This window comes from Rhinatrema bivittatum, chromosome 2 (genome assembly GCF_901001135.1).
Source record: "Rhinatrema bivittatum chromosome 2, aRhiBiv1.1, whole genome shotgun sequence".
NCBI lineage: Eukaryota > Metazoa > Chordata > Amphibia > Gymnophiona > Rhinatrematidae > Rhinatrema > Rhinatrema bivittatum.
In genome coordinates, this window is record NC_042616.1 from 679,498,379 (window position 1) to 679,510,701 (window position 12,323).

A 12,323-nucleotide genomic window follows, 5' to 3' on the forward strand; every position below is an offset into this window, starting at 1 on the left:
CGCCACTGCTGGTACATCAGTCGGGGCTGCGCCGCACACCCTTAGGCCCTTGTGAATCATGGCAGATTGCAGCGTCGAGCCGCTCCGGGGACGCCGGAGGAAGATGGCAGAGAGACGCCGCGGTGGCCAACCTTCCAATTGAGCAAGAGGGAGTCGCCAAAGAGGTGAGGTGGGCGTAGTGGAGACATTGGGCAGCAACGGTCGCAACAATAGGTTTCCACTCTGTTGGTTGTTGAACATTAGAATCTTGTACAAGTATGGAACTAAAGCATGAGTGATCAAGTATGGTCCATCCCACTTTGCTGGTACCAAAGGGAATATCTGGGTTCAGGTTGAGAAGCTTGACCTTACTTCTGAGCTTGAGTGGCCTTAAACTAGAACCTTTGCATATACATCCTGCAAGTAATCCCTAGACTTTTCTGTTCACCAGCATACTAGTCTCTCTTTCTTTCAAATGTTCTTATAAGGATTTTAGCCAGTCGTTAGCAAAAATCACTGATCCTCTGAAAGAAAAAGATGTAGCAGGTTCTTCCATTGTGGCATAGGTTTTCCCATTTAGGCTTCTTAGGGTGCAGACATTAGCTCTGATAGGCATGAAGACCAATGGAAGTACTTGATCTCAGTTTTTTCCCAGTCTGATTGAGAACAGGGCTGAGATTAACCGTAATTGTTTGGGTCATCATTTCTACTTGAAAATGTATCCAATGAGAGAATAAATGATGTAAAAAATATCTAATCATTTAAATCCCCAGTATCCCTTGCCCTTATGTACTAGATCAGTTGTTAATATGTAATAGAAAATTCATTAGATAGATATTAATGCCGGTATAAGAATCCTACCTCTGTAACCAATCATTGTTTATTTGTTGAGTTATAACTATGAATGTCACTTTGTAAACCGTTGATCTATACATGGAACGACAGTATATAAAATATCTAAATAAACAAAAATGCTTACCCTGCTGCCTGTGGACGGTATGGAATATGCAATTGTTTTGTACCCAAAAATATCAAACGATTCCTTGATTATCTGAAAAATTTATTTATTTTATTTATTTATTTAATGCTTTTTATATACCGGCATTCGTAGGACACATCATGTCGGTTTACATATAACTGAGAAAGGAAAATACAATGAACGCTTTGAAAATACAATGAACGCTTATAGTAGGTTAACTAGATAACGTAAGAAAGTACATATTTAAGAGATGAGTAACGAGCAAGTAAAATTACGTAGTACATATTGGATATTTAACGTATCCAAAATTAATTAAATTAAGTGAAAAAAACTTGAGAAGCTTAAATACAATCTTAGGTATATATTGGAAAAGATGATAATATGTACATATGACGGCTAGGGTTGAGGAGGGTAGGGGGGGGATGAGGGAGGGGCAGGGGGAAAAGGGTGATAAGAGGAAGACATTGTCCGGGGGGGGGGGGGGGCAGGGTAGGGGGAGAAAAATGAAGCAGGACCATTAAAAGAATCTATGGGCTTTCCCCAGTGTGTAAATAGTTGAGTAGTTATGACTATAAGCTGTGTTTCTTACAGTCTGATCTGGTTCAGGGAACTCTTCTACCCAAAGTGAGAAGGAATCAACAAAAGTGAGTTAAAACCTGTTTTTAATTGTGGTTAGGGTCATAAGGATCCTCTTCTTTTATCTGTAATCTTTCAAATGGATCATATGGTGGCACTCTCATTAGCTATTCTCTTCTCTTTTTAGATTGCCTTATCAATAAGGCATAGATCCTGTATATCATGTTTCATTTCAGGCCACCATACCAGCATGTTAAGGATGGGAAGTATTTTATCTGTTTTAGAATATCCCATGGGACCTGTCATGAAGCTAATGCCTCCATTCCTTCTTGAGCTCTGGGGATAGCTATAACAAAGCTGCCTTCTTTTCACACGCAAAATGTCCTTTCTGTATAGTGAATGTGAGAAATGGTGTGTGCTGATGTTATCTGTGGAGTCGTGCACTAGCTTTCTTAAATTAGAAAGTTCAATGTCATTTTTCTGCAACGCTGTAAAACAGTTCTCAACCGGTGTGTCACGACGCAACAGTGCCATGCTTCCCGGTCTCCACTGACCCAGCTGCTTCCCCTACCCCAGCAATATGTGAACTCTTTCTCCTCCTGACTTGAAATTCTGATAGCCCAGATGGAATGTGGCAGGAAAGCTGAAGAAGCTCTAGGTCACTGGCACTAGCAGCATGGTCTCTTGTTCCTACCCCTGTGGGAAGAAGTGGTCTACAGCAGCTGCATGCACGGGAAGAAGAGACCATGCTAAGTTACAAGTGCGTACAGCATCGGCCCAAAGGAGAAAAGCAGTGTGGCCTGAAGAAAAAAGATGATCAATGTCAGCTCCTGCGGCTGATGGGACTCCTTTCTCCAGACTGCAATAGCTGGAAGAGGAGGAGGCTGCTACTGCCGCCTGTTGTTTTTAGATGGAGGGAGACAGAGTGAATGAGCGAGCATGTGTGTTTGAGACTGTGTGTGTGTGTGTTAGACAGCATGTATGTAAGGGTGTGATTGAGAGCCTGTATGTGTGAAAGAAAACATGTATGTGTTTGATTGTGTGAGCAAAAGTGATTGCTTGTATGTGTAAGTGAGAATGCATATGTATGTTTAATAGCCTGTGTGTATAAGTGAGAGAGAGAGCATGTGTGTCTGTGTGTGACTAAGAGCCTGTGTGGGTGTGAGAGCATATACATGTGACTGTAAGAGAGGAGAAAGTTGCAAGCAACCCCCCCCCCCCCCTTTCTTAATTCACAACAATCTCAGGGCACCTGGGAATCCAACATTTCCAGAGCAGTGTAGGGATCTTAGCAGCCTAGCTTGTTCCATTTTCCTAATAGGAGTATTGGTGTGTTAAGGCCTGATGTAATATTTTCAGTGTTGCCTTTTCTTAGGTAAGGTGATTACTGTGAGTGCTAAAAGTTGGTGCTGTTCTGGTATGGGAGATTTACTATTTATGTAATTTCTGTTCAGAGAGAGTACTATCTTTCCCTCGTCACTCTTAAAAATAAAAGTAATACTGGGCTTTTTTTAAAATTATTTCTGCCATGGATTATAATGAGAAGTGTATTCCACATGTGAGTGCTGTCTGTCAGGTATGTCACGATGGGAAAAAGGTTGAGAACTACTGCTGTAAAATAATTAGGTGGCACCACATGATCATAATCTGTAGAGCCTGTTGCTATAGCAACCATGCGAGTCTGCTTGTACCATGGCTATACAGGCCTACATGGCATGCATCTTTTGCCAGTGAATCTGCTAATCATCAAGAGAAACATCGACACCGTCATTGAAGTGTCTCCTCTGATGTAGGAATCGGAAAGCCATAGACATCGGCGACGGAGCCACCAACCAAAAAGCCCCGAGGAGACGAGGCGCCATCCCGTCTGGACTCGGGGCACTGAAGCATTCCCCACTGGTATTGGTGCTGGGATCTGGAACTTTACTGCCATCGTGGAACCTCCAGCTACGCTTTCCGAGCCTCCACCCCCCAATAGCCGTGCCCCCATGCCGGCTTCTCGAGTGGAATTGGACAGGATTGTCCAGGAGGCAGTGCTTCAGGCTTTATGATCATTCAGGTCTCCACCGGCACCGGTCCCCATGCCGATACCTGATCACACGACGATGTTGCTAGCTCCTCTTCTAGATAGACTGGACTTGTTAATTGGTGCTCTTCCTGTGGTTCCAGCTGTGCCATTGGCCTCGCGAAGCCACGGACACCGATGCCGATACCTTTATCCTAGGACGAGGAACCGGATCGGCCGATGGCCGAACCAACACCAGGACCATCGGGCATCGTACCATCGCACTGGCCTTCGAAAACATTGATGCCATCGATGCCCTCACCATCTTCGGTGCCCCCCTCGAATTCAATCAGTGCCACCTCTATATCCAGCTGAATTTCCACCTCCACACCAACTTCAAGGCCCTGGAGGTGCTGGTGCCCCACCTTTATAATCCATGGGGAGGTTGATTCTTCTGACACTGATGGTTCAGATGATCTCCTTCACAACCTTCATCTCCAGATGAACGTCTACGTTCCCACCTGAAGACTTGACTTTTGCAATTTTATTAAGGAAATGTCGCAAGACAATTCCCTTTGATTTGCAACAGAAGAGGATGCCAGGCATAAAATGCTTGAGTACTACAATTCTTTGATGGACCCAAGGAGGTCATGGCAGTTCTTGTTCATGAAGTACTACTGGACCTTTTAAACCATAACTGGGAGCATCCTGGCTCAGTTCCTCCTGTGAATAGGAAAGCTGATGCTATCTATTTGGTACAATCGGCCCCAAATTTCCAAAAATCTCAACTACCTCACCAGCCAGTAGTTGTGGAGTCTGCCCAAAAGAAATCTATAAAGGCCAGACCTCATTCATGAGCACCTCCAGGTAAGGAACAGAAATCCTTAGACGCCTTCGGAAGAAGGGTCTTCCATGGCTCAATGCTCATTGCAGCATACCAGCTATATATGATTCAGTACTCTAGGAATCTCTGGAAGAGAGTACAAGAGTATTCTGAATCTTTACCTGATGAATACCAGGAAGGACTTAACAGCATCCTCCTCAAGGATTTTAGATACTGGTAAGCATGAAATAAGAGCAGTCTATGATATCTTTGACACCGCCTCCAGGGTTTCTGCAGCAGGCATCAGTGCATGACGTTGGGCATGGCTTAAATCCTCTGACTTATGACAAGAGGTTCAGGATCGTCTTGCAGACCTGCCATGTACTGGTGACAACTTATTTGGTACCAAAATCCAAGAAACAGTTGCACAGTTAAAAGACCACCACGACACCCTACGACAGCTGTCTGCTCTTCCTCCAGATTATCCTTCCACTAAAAAGCAATCTTTCAGACGAGATCCTCGATGGTTTCAATATAAAACCAGAAGTTACTGTCCACCGCAATCTCGTCCTCGACAATCTAAACCTCCCCAAAGAGGATAGACTCGACAGACTAAAACACAAAAAACCCAACCTGCCCCACAAACAGGGCCAGCTTCGGGTTTTTGACTCTCCTCTAGAGAGCAACAGCCAATCTCTTCCTTCCCATGCCATTCCAGTGGGGGGGGGGGGCGCTTGTTCCTCTTCTCCACTCTATGGCATACCATCACGACAGATCAGTGGGTACTCTCTGCAATAAGCCAAGGGTATCATCTAAACTTTCTCACTGTACCGCCAAACGGCTCATCCCCTCCTCTCACAAATCCAAACAGTCAACTCCTCCCCGCTTCTCCGAAGCGGAACTCTTGACCCTTCTACAATCCATGCTGTAGAACCAGTACCATCGGCAGCATTGAGGTCAAGGATTCTTCTCCCTCTACTTTCCTGATCCCAAATATTCAGGAGGCATTCCTATTTTGGATTTCTGTGCCCTAAACAATATCTCAGAAAAGAAAAGTTCAGAAAGGTAACCTTAGGACCTTGCTCCCACTGATTCAAAAGAACAGATTGGCTTTGTTCCCTGGACCTTCCAGGAGGCTTACGCACACATCGCGATATATCTGCCTCATTGCAAATACCTAAGATTTATAGTAGGACAGCCTCATTTTCAGTACTGTGTACTACCATTTGGACTGGCATCAGCCCCAAGGGTTTTCACAAAATGCCTGGCATTCGTAGGCAGCCCATTTAAGGAAAAACAACGTCCACGTCCATTCCATACCTGGACGATTGGCTTATAAGACTCCGACTCAAAAGGGAGCATCTCAGTCAATCCGTTGCACAGTTGATCTGCTCCAATCACTGGGGTTCCTAATCAACTACTCCAAATCCAATCTGACTCCATCTCAGAAAATTTCGTTCATAGGAGCAGATCTAGACACTCTCCAGGCAAAAGCGTTCCACAGTCCAGGGTACTATCCTTATCCATCATGGCAAGATTCCTTCAATCTCGCCAGACCACTACAGCTTGTCACCTCTTGACCTTACTGGGCCACAGTGGCGTCCACAGTCATGTAACTCCCATGGCTCGCTTAGCGTGAAGTATCTCAATAGACTTTAAAATCCCAATGGTCCCAGTCAAGTCAAAAGATGTCTCACATTATCCATGGCACCAATCAGTTATGTCTCTCCCTGAATTGGTGGATCCAGGAGTCCAATCTCCTTCTAGGACTACCTTTCCAGCCTCCACAATCCCAAATTATTCTAACCACAGATGCATCTACCCTGGGTTGGGGAGCTCACGTCCACAATCTCCAGACCCAGGGTTTGTGGACCAAGGTGGAGTCAAACCATCAGATAAATTTTCTAGAACTCCATGCAATTCAATATGCCTTCTCTGCTTTTCAGGATTGCCTATCAAACAAAGTGGTCCTCATACAAACCAACAATCAGGTTGTAATGTGGTATCTAAACAAACAAGGGGGCAAAGGATCTTATCTACTGTGTCAGGAGACGGCGCAGATCTGGGCCTGGGCTCTCTCCCACTCCATATTGCTGAGGGTGACTTATCTAGCAGGCGTAGACAACATGATGCAGACAATCTCAGCTGCACTTTTCATCCCCCACGAATGGTCCCTAAACCCCACGGTAGCAGAACGTATATTTCACCAGTGGGGCCATCCACAAGTAGACCTCTTTGCGTCAATACACAACCACAAAGTAAGGACTTTCTACTCTGCACCGCAGCAAGAAGCTCCCCCATGGGATGCCTTCGCCCACTTGTGGTCAGTGGGTCTCCTCTATGCTTACCCTCCACTTCCACTCATCAGCAAGACTCTCGTGAAGTTACGGCAGGACAAGGGAACAATGATTCTCATAGCCCCTCACTGGCCACGTCAGGTATGGTTTCCCATCCTTTGCGACCTATCAGTTCAATGTCCCATTTGCCTGGGCACAGACCCAATGCTAATAATTCAGAACAGTCTACTGCATCATCCCAACCTCCAGTCACTATCCCTGACAGCTTAGATGTTGAAAGCTTGACTTTGCAAGCTTTAAACCTATCTGACAGTGTTTCACAAGTCCTCGTAGCTTCACGAAAGCCTTCCATCAGGAGATGCTATCGTGCAAAATAGAAAAGATTTTCCTCGTGGTACGAGCCAAAGGAAATAGACCCTTTTTCCTGTTCCCTAGAAAATCTTCTGGACTAGCTTTGGCATCTTTCGGAATCTGGATTACAGACTTCCTCTCTTAGAGTACACATTAGTGCTACTGTGGCTTATCACAAAGGTATTGACAACACCACGATATCAACACAACCGCTCGTGGCTCACTTCATGAGGGATTTACTACACCTTAAACCTCCCCTATGTCCTCCAGTTTCTACCTGGGACCTTAATGTTGTTCTAGCACATCTTATGAAGCCTCCCTTTGAGCCTTTGCATTCCTGCAAGCTTCGCCATCTCACTTGGAAGGTGATCTTTCTCATAGCTATTACATCCGCTCACAGGGTTAGTGAGTTACATGCATTAGTCACATATGCACCTTACACTAGGGTTCCTTCACAGACCACGGTAGTACTCCGTACTCACCCTAAATTCCTGCCAAAGGTGGTCTCTGAATTTCATTTAAAATCAAGTGTATAACTCTTCCAACCTTTTTTCCCAGACCTCACTCTACAACCAGGTGAGCAAGCTCTCCACTCTTGGACTGCAAACATGTGCTCTTGCTTTTTATTTAGATTGATACTGCAGCCCACAGGACATCCACCCAATTATTTGTCTCTTTCGATAAAGCCAATTGGGTACTCGGGTAGGGAAACAGACCATTTCCACTGGCTAGCAGATTGCATTTCCTTTTGCTATCATCAAGCAGGTCTTCCTCTTCAAGAACAGTGTTAAAGCACACTCTGTAAGAGCAATGGCAACGTCAGTGGCTCACCTCCGTTCCGTTCCTCTTGCGACATCTGTAGGGCTGCCACATGGAGCTCCCTCCATACCTTTGCAGCTCATTACTGCTTGACAAAACTGGTAGACAGGATTCCATCTTCGGCCAATCTGGTCCTCCGTAACCTGTTTCCCATCTAATATCCCAACTCCTTCCTATGACCCAGGAAGATGATCAGCTGCCTGATTCACCAAAACCTCCTCAGTTGTTGTGCCTGTTGCACATATTAGGTATTTTGGCTATAACATTTGGGCATCCTGTAGCTTGCTAATCACCCACATGTGAGGATTACCATCCTGCTTGTCCTGTGACAAAGCAGAGTTGCTTACCTGTAACAGGTGTTCTCACAGGACAGCAGGATGTTAGTCCTCACAGAACCCCGCCCGCCACCCCATGGAGTTGAGTCTGTTGCAATTTCTTATTTTATTTTTTGCTCGATCTTTACTACAAACGAGACTGAAGGGGGGGACCCCTGCTGGATGCAGGGTTGGTATCATGCTGGGCATGCTCAGTGGTGCCAGTCAAAGTTCTAGAAACTTTGACAAAAGTGTTCCGTGATTGGGCTCCATCCTGATGATGTCACCCACATGTGAGGACTAACATCCTGCTGTCCTGTGAGAACACCTGTTACAGGTAAGCAATTCTGCTTTCTCTATGCTGATTTCACAATGTATGAGATAAGCATGGAGGAACTGGGAGCCCTGCAAACTTTTTTTTAATACCGTAGGACCTGCACAGAGGAGGCAGCAGAACAGGCTTCAATACCAGTAGCAGCGATATGCACCTCCCCAATAGCCACGGTTTGGCAAAAGAAAGAGGGGGTTTGCTTTCAGCGTGTGCATGTGTATGAATAGGAATCTGCCTGAGGGTATTTGTATGAATGAATGGGTGCCTGCCTGGGGTCTGTGGGTGTAAATGAAAGCTTGTCTGGGGGGTGTGTGTGTGGGAGAATGGGTGCTGCAGGTGGACAAAACTGAACATACTGCTTCATCATTGGTGCAGTCAGTCTAGCTATTTTTGTGTTTCCCATTTTCTCCCTCTCTCTTGTGTATCGTAATCTCTAGAAAACAGAATTGGCAAAACATTGTTTTTTTTCATTGGCCAAAAGATAGAAAAGAAGTTTTCTCCAAGAGAGATCTCCTCAGCTCCTTTATTCCACCAGCATGGATCACTACAGTAGTAGATGTCTCCTCTTCTCCACCCAATATTCTGAATGCATGATCTTCATGATGCACCTGAGCCTTACTTGACAGGAGGGTGCCACAGCTCTGCATTGGAGCAATAGGGCCAATCCAGGACATGTTTTGTATGATAGTGGCTTCGCAACCCTCACTAAACTTTTCTTTTGTGACAGATGTTCTGGGAATCTTTGCATATTTGACTCCTCCCCTATCTTTGAAACATCCACTTTTTGGGATAGGTCTTGCCTATATATTTACTAGCCGTTAAGCCAGTAAGAATGGGCTACATTAACATTTTTTTTCAGTCCATTTCCTTATCCTTCATTCTCCCCTCCCTCCCCTCATTCTCCCCTCCCTCACCCTCTAGTCTCCCTCCTACCCCCCCCTCCCCTCCCCCTAAGTCACTCTCCCTCCCTCCCCTTAGTCAGTCACTCCCTCCCCTCCCCTCAGTCACTTCCTCCTCCCTCCCCTCATTCACAACCCCTTCGGATGGCGCAGACGGAAGATCTCCGGGGGAGGTCCCTCCCTCGCGCGCGCCGCTGTTACTGCTCGCTGCCGCTGCCATTACTGCTTGTACTCCTCGCCGCGCCATTTTGGTTACTGGCAAGCTCTGACCGACGAGCTGCCCACACATGCGCGGTAGAGTTGCTCTCTACTGCGCATTTGCGGCATGTCTGTCGAGCTTCATTCATCTAGTAGATAGGAGTAAGTATGCTTAAAAGAGAGCTCTTTTTTGAAGAGTTGGCAAGTTTGGAGCTGAGGAAAGTGGTTTTGGAGGTGAAGTTCCTGGTAGATCTCCCTGCTCATTAATTATAGGGTTGTGAGGATGGACTGGAATTTTTTTTTTTTTTTTGTGATTTTGACCAGTTCTCAACAGGAAGGCCAGTACACCTTTGCTGGAAGGGCTGGATTTCCAGTTACCTTGCCTCTGCAACCAGCTAACAGTGGGGACAGAGAGTACAGGCTTTTTCCATTCATACCTCTCCTCCTATACAGAGACTTCCGCATGGTTTTACAAGCCATCATACTCCCAAAGCTGGATTATTGTAACTCTCTCCTCCTAGGCCTTCCAGCATGCACCATCAAACCACTTCAGATGGTCCTGAACGCCTCTGCAAGAATTCTATCAAATGCAAAAAAGAGAGATCATATCACCCCAATTCTCCACCATCTCCACTGGCTTCCAATTAAATACAGGATCCAGTTCAAGTCTTTAATGATGATACATAAGGCCTTACACAACATCGCACCTCTCAACCTAACATTCCAAATTCAATTACACACATCTGTGAAACCAACCAGAAGCGCCTATCAGAACAGACTAATCACACAACCTGCGAAATCCGTTCTGAGGAAACGTGCATTATCCACAGCGGGCCCTTCACTTTGGAACTCGCTCCCTCAAGACCTTCGTTTGGAACCATGCCACTCTACATTTAAAGGGAAACTTAAGACTTGGCTTTTCAAACAAGCTTTCCCCTAGAGCCAAGAACACGAAGAAAAGTATTTTCAAGCCCACAACGAGTTATTCAGATCTATTTTTTTCTTCCTTTGTTAATCAGAAATTTACACATGCTGACTTCAATGTAAAACTTATTACTTTGTTTTTGTTCAATGTAAAACTTCTTTTATTCTGTTCTATGTAAACCGCTATTTGTAGCGATAGTTACTGTTCTTTGTGAACCGGGGTGATATGTATATTATACAGGAACCTCCGGTATATAAATTAATTTAAATAAATAAATAAATACCTCTTGCTTATGATTTTGATCAAGGAGAATTTCCCACCCTTCAAGGGGAGGACGTAATTGGACATTGATTCTGATCCGAGAAGAGTTAATAGGGCTAGCACTATGGATAAAGAAGCTACAGCCCTAGGAGCAGTTCTTTAATTGTCAATGATTTTTTCCATTTTGGCATGGATTCTGGGGTGTGTTTTTTTTTTTTCTTTGTTTTTAAGTTGAAGTAAAGCTATTTTTAAATACTGAACATTACCATTGGACTGTTGGCTGTGTTTCTCAAAGCGTGATTGAGTCGTCTTTGCTATGTGAATACCCTCAGAACTGAGGTTGAAAGGGTGTTAGAGTGACTGACTGAATTGTGAGCCTCACCACTTGGAGGTCATACCTCCTTCCCACCTGTGGAATTCCAGCATCCCAGTGGTTGTTACATTGTGAGATGGCAGAGAGAATAAGAGGTCTGGGACATTAAATAGCTAGTCCTGGGAACTCTGTGGCTTCTTTATTCAGTCTAAACAATGGGGTTACATTTATATTTTGTTTTTTAGTTTTATTATATCGTCTATAAAAGTGCATGCTATTTATATGCATATATGAAAGCACCCCTGTTTTTATTTTTACAATTTTTTAAGCATGAAAAACCTACCATTTTAAAAATATAGCCCCTTTTGTTTATGAATAGACTTTCTGAAATTGAATATAAAAGTAAGAGTGTATCGTACACACATCTCTTGGGCTTCCCTTTTGTTCATTATTGGCTAATACTCCACTTACTGGGACAGCTGTCTCAATGTAAGGCAAGCTGATGACATAGCAAACCAAAAATAGCACAACTGCTTTGGATGCCGGGAACTGTCAGCGTGAACATGTTAATACTCAGCCTGAGGCCTTCTCTGGAAGGATTTTATAGAACCCATTAAGTAGCAGTAAGTCTGTTTTTTAGAATCTTATAAAATCTAGCCTTTACTTAATATATTTTTTTTTATCTGTGATTGTTTTTTTGTTTATGAAATCTTAGAATCTATTGAGAATGTTTCCTTAATTTCATGTCTATCTCTGGTACAATACTGTAAGTACGAACTTTCTTATAATTGTGCTGCTGGAAAGATATTCTAACCAAATAATACTAAATAACTGTTCATAGTTGCAATTGTAGGGCCTTAATTACTAAGCATTTTTCCTATAGACACAGAATGGGGGAAAAGCCTTAGTTAAATCAGTACCATAGTTTTCTAAAATTAGTAAAATTAGAGACTTTACATCAAAATTCTATAATAAAAATATTTTCTTTTGTTAATGAATTAGCAAAAAGTGCAGTTTAAAGGGAGTAAGATGTTTGCTTTGATTTACTGTTTTCGGGGGGAGGGGGGCAGTGAGAGTTTATATTTACTATCAATTAAAACAGTTGTGCATTTAAGCTAAAATATAATTAAATACCTAACAATACTATACTCTGTTTATGTATAAATTGCTCTATAAAAATAACAAGAAATAGTTTATCCTACATTATATAGCTTCAGTTCTCTTTATTGCTCTATGATCTTGGTTCTCTCCCC

At 43.8% G+C, this 12,323-nt stretch overlaps 1 protein-coding gene across 4 annotated transcripts in view; it reads left to right on the plus strand.

Moving 5' to 3' along the window:
• Window positions 1-12,323, plus strand: part of PKIA (cAMP-dependent protein kinase inhibitor alpha) — a 104,053-nt gene that overhangs the window by 51,503 nt on the left and 40,227 nt on the right. Inside the window, exon 1 of one of the 4 annotated variants that reach the window (XM_029591508.1) lies at window positions 11,605-11,693. The exons of 2 other annotated variants lie outside the window; for them this stretch is intronic. The gene's annotated coding sequence lies outside the window, so the exon portion shown is untranslated. Of the gene's footprint in view, window positions 1-11,604; window positions 11,694-11,817; window positions 11,837-12,323 lie in introns of those variants that run through there. One more of the 4 variants, XM_029591510.1, reaches the window with a different exon arrangement.